The following is a 5,346-nucleotide window of genomic DNA, read 5'->3' as shown; positions in this document are numbered from 1 at the left end:
ACAAGCTTTGATCACTCTTGTTACAAGGACTTAAAGAAGAAAATCTGTCTCAAGACATAATAGGAAGTTGAGATAAATGCAAATTTTCCATGCTAGTTATCAAGAAAGTGAAAGATTTGACCAGCAGACTGTTTATTAAAAAAGCTGAATTCCAGTTACTGCATTTTTCCACTGGTTTACTGGGGGTGGGAATGTTGGTTATTTTGTTTGGCTTTATTTTGTTTCCCATTAATAAGTTTACAGGTATTTCCAAAGCATATTCCATGTACATCAAAGAATGATCTGTTGATTTTATCAGAATATTATTCCTTACCATTTATTTCTGTTTTAAGGGATAGAAGCCCAAGGAAGCAGGCCCTATTCAGCTGCAGTTCTGTGTCTCTGTTCAAATGTGAGTATACTTATTTTTGTCAACAAAATCCTCAGTAAATTTCCTCCTCTGCACTCTAAACCATGAAGTCCTTGATTTTGGTATGCAGATAATTGTGTGGCAACAAACCCATTCATCTAAACGGGATAGCAGTGGGAAGGCAACAAGATTTTAATATGGAGATAAAAGAACATAAAAGGAGAATAAATACTTGTAATAATCTCAGAGTCTGTAGAAAAAATAACTTCCGTGAAAAAAATATTAATGAATACGTGTATAAAAGAGGGTATACATGTGTTAACTGCCCTCATTCTAATCCTAACATGTCTTTGGCCTTTATTTGGAAGATTTCAATGTGTCAGGTTTTTTGTTGTTGCTGTTGTTTGTTTGTTTTTTGTTTGTTTGTTTGTTTGTTTTTGTTTTTGCTGTTGTTGGTTTGTTGGTTGGTTGGTTAAGATGATGGTAACTGATGGTAACTTAGCTCATTCTTTGTTATATTCCATTGGTTAGTTGCTCTTCTGAATGTTACATTTAAGAGAAGTTATGTAGTATTTTTTTTGCTACTTAATGGGATAGATTTCTCTTTCATAAATCACATTTCCTAACAAACTTGATAAAAGTTTTGGTGTTTCTCCCTTTCCTGGAGATGTGAAATATACTTCAAAAAATGTAGACTCTTCCCCAAGAAATCACTATGACCTAGTGCTCATTTTAAAATCAGTTAAATGACTTGTGCTTAAAGTTGTGCACGTGGCCAAATGCTTCACAAAGAGGCCAGCATGGACTTTTCTGTGACATTGACAAAACAAAAATACCAAAGAAAGCAAGCAAACCAATGTGAAGTTCTTTCAATGACTTTGAGGGTGCAAAGCTATGCTGTGCCCCATGTCTCCATGAAATTCTCAATTGGGATAAGCCATACTTATTGATTCTGAACACCTTGGCATTATTTGATATTTAATTCTATTTATGTAATGTGATGTCTACACAGCAGAAAAAGATGGCAAGGTCCTCCAGAGACTTCCCTGCCCCAAAATAAACTTTCAACTGAAAACATTTTCTTCTTGTTTAATTCAGTCAAGGATGTGCTTTATGAAAAGTTATCCTCTGATTCAAACTCACATTTCTGGGATAGATTCCAGAGGCCTGAAGTGGGCCAGGAAACAGTGCCTTCTGCTATAAGCTATAGCACCCCTTCCCTCTCCATCCCGCTCCCCCTTCCCCACCCCCACCCCCACCCCCCCCAAAAAAAAAAAATTCTCTGAAATTGTTAACATATGAAAGATAACATAACAAACCTGAGCCAAACCCTCAATCTAGCCCTTCCTTTATTAATTATATAGAAACAGAAAAGCTGGCACAAATATCTTGGCTAAACATGCAGGCTGTAACTCCAATGATAGATGGTGTTCTTATACTAGCCAATACATTCATGTGGCTGTACCACTATATACATTCTATAGCTGTTTCCTTCCTGCTAGATCTGCCTTTCTGCAGTAAGCATGTCCTTTATCCAAACTGCATTGTTAACATAAAACATACTTTTATGATATCCACATGACCAAGAATAATTAACACTGTATCCCAAGGGGATAAATGCTAAAACTTAATTTATTTCTGTTTATTATATCACTACTTTTTTACAGATGTTTTGTCATTACCAAGTATAATTTGTTTCAAAATATTTAGGGATGTTCTGGAAGACTGTTGCAATCAATGCAAGGCAACATCATGGAAGCAAATTATTTGCCTGCTTTGAAGAAGGAGAGATTTAGCTTTTCCAGACTTGGGTCCTTCTGGGTTTAGATTTTTTTTTTTTTCCTTTTTTTCCATAGACATCTATGACCAGTACAAGAACACATAAAAAGCACAGCATTTCTGAGAAATGTCTTCTGGATCATTGCCGTACTAGCATTTGGAGAAGTGGTCTTTTATGTTTTATGGTTAGAATCAGCCACAGGCATGGCCTGGGGTTATGACAGTTTATAAGTATTTCTGAAATAGTGGGATGCTATAAAAATAAATAAAATAGAATAAAATAAAATAAATAAAATAAAATAAATAAAATTAGATTAAAATAAAATAAAATAAAATAAAATAAAATAAAATAAATAAAATAAAATAAAATATAAAATAAAATAATAAAATAAATAAAATAAAATAAAATAAAATAAAATAAAATAAAATAAAATAAAATAAAATAAAATAAAATAAAATATAATAAAATATAATAAAATAAAATAAAAAAGGCGTAGAAGTTGAATTTTAACATTGTAGGAAATAACATTAGAAGCTCTGTTTTGTGTTTTGTGCAAGAGTGTTTTTTTCAGAGCGCCCTAAGCTGAGCTGTAGTTGATGAGATATAGGCAGCCTGCTTTGAATACCAGATGAGACAACAAACCATGTTTGCCTAGCTCCTTGTCTGCACTGGAAAATATATATATATATATGATTTAGAATATCAGTCAATCATTGACTTGTTTGGAAGTGAGGGAAGTAGAAATTAGCCGAGGTTCTTAAATACCTTTGCAAAATTTGTTTAAGCCTTCTTTTTGATGGAGATTATGGTTCAGTGTGGAGGTTTGACAACTTACTATTCAGGGTAACTCAGGTTTTACACTACTTATCCCATACCTCTTTATTTTGTACACTATTACAAAAACAAAATAAAGAAAAAAACATTTAAAAATACCCCTTAAAAATACCCCTAAGCTCTCTCTCCCATTAACCGAGCTGTCTTTTTTTTTTTTTTTTTTTTTTTTTTGAGCGGAGCTGGCTTTTTACTGTCCCCTACATTTCTATGTGACACATTACAATTGCAAGAGACTAATGTAGTTGCTCAAATATTCATTGTTATACCCTGAGTCTTGTGAACAAAATAAAGTTTGTTTTGCTGTTATGTTGGGGTTTGCCCTTAAGGATGTGGCTGTTCTCACTGGGATCTCCTGTGAGCTTAAAGTAGTGGATCTAGTCAGCAGAGGAGCTACTCCTCAGTAAGCTCATCTTTTCATCCCTGTAATTTGAGAAGGAATGTCAACAGTAGAGAAATGGGGAGTGTAGCTCCATGTTTTCCCTTCCCTTCCCTTCCCTTCCCTTCCCTTCCCTTCCCTTCCCTTCCCTTCCCTTCCCTTCCCTTCCCTTCCCTTCCCTTCCCTTCCCTTCCCTTCCCTTCCCTTCCCTTCCCTTCCCTTCCCTTCCCTTCCCTTCCCTTCCCTTCCCTTCCCTTCCCTTCCCTTCCCTTCCCTTCCCTTCCCTTCCCTTCCCTTCCCTTCCCTTCCCTTCCCTTCCCTTCCCTTCCTTCCCTTCCCTTCCCTTCCCTTCCCTTCCCTTCCCTTCCCTCCCCTCCCCTCCCCTCCCCTCCCCTCCCCTCCTCCCCCTCACCCCCTCTTCCTCACCCCCTGCCCTCCCTCTCCCTTCCCCCTCCCCTCCGCCCTCCCCCTCCCCTCCGCCCTCCCCCTCCCCTCCCCCCTCCCCCTCCCCTCCCCTCCCCTCCCCTTCCCCTTCCCCTTCCCCTTCCCCTTCCCCTTCCCCTTCCCCTTCCCCTTCCCCTTCCCCTTCCCCTTCCCCTTCCCCTTCCCCTTCCCCTTCCCCTTCCCCTTCCCCTTCCCCTTCCCCTTCCCTTCTTTCCTCCAGAGGAGCTCCTGCTCTGAAACTCAGATGGCTGCTATAAGGCACAGTGTGTGCTGCCTCAGGCAGGATATCTGCTTCCTTGTACTTTATGCATAGGAGTAAAGAAAGTGGATGGTCCTTTGAACAGCAGAAAATACTCTTAACTCTGTTACTTTCCCCAGGAGCAGTGATTCAACCTGTGTAGTGTTTTGAAGATGAGGCTGCCATGTCCTCCTCATTATCTTTTCACTGAAGATTGGTTTTGGCTTGGTGTTTGGTTTTCTGAAGTTTAATAACCTTTGCTTTACTACAAGTTATATGGCAATTGTTTTTTGTTAGGACCCCATCAAAAATATTTTGAATCAAATTTATATGTGTCCAGGTTGCACATATGAGGTTATGTGTGACAAGTTCCAGAGTAACCCTTCAATCCATGTATTTCAGTCCACATTTCTGTCCCCAATAATTCATATTCTGTTTCAGAAAAGCTGAAAACTCTCTGTGGGTGGGCTAGGCTCTATGCATTCAACTCATCTGCAAAAATAAAAGTTCAGGTCTCCAGTAAGATAACTAGATGCTTAACTTCTCTTCTCCACAAAGCTCTGGATTTGGCCTGAATTCATATATGCATATATGTCAGACAGTGAAAGAATACTCTCAGTTCTCAGTTTGATAATGGGCTCACACCTGTGCTGAATAAAAAGAATGTGACATACCTTGGAAATTTTTATTACTTAATGGGTAACTGGTTTAGATTCATAAGGGACACGTTTCCTTTTAAAAACAGATTGTGGAAAAAAGAATAGAAAAAAGCTCTCTGTGTTAGCAAACAGCTGATGAGTATATTCTGGCTTCATTTTGCAATGCAAACACAAAGGAATGGATACATACTTGGAAGATGACAGATCCCTCTGGTGTGGAAGAAAAAGCCATATGAAAAATATTTTTTTTCATTGCTTTGAATGAAACAACTTTATTTTTTGAAGCAATGGTAAGTGCTTAGCAGGTTCTGAGGACATTTAGAGTGATGCTCACATTCATGCATGGTGTTTTGGACTATATTAAATTGGCTGCAGAAACATACATGAAAACACAGCCCTTCTGGGTGCCACCAAGGCTGCCTACATGCATAGAAAACAAGTGTTTGAATAGGATAGGAAGACAGAAGGAATACCCAAAATGTGGAGGTAATCATCTTTCTGACTTTTAATAGTGGACCAGATTCACACTGAAAACTACAGCCACATCCACTCTTATTTTTTTTCCTTTCTTTTGAAAGGATTACACCAATAATGCCATCAAAAACATTTACAGGGCTAGGAAGCAGAGTATTACTTGGCAAAGGACACCTTTGTGGAAATCATAAG

Source organism: Anser brachyrhynchus (genome assembly GCF_964034855.1).
Source record: "Anser brachyrhynchus genome assembly, chromosome: Z".
NCBI lineage: Eukaryota > Metazoa > Chordata > Aves > Anseriformes > Anatidae > Anser > Anser brachyrhynchus.
The sequence above is the reverse complement of the archived record's forward strand: the minus strand, read 5'-3'. Positions refer to the sequence as shown.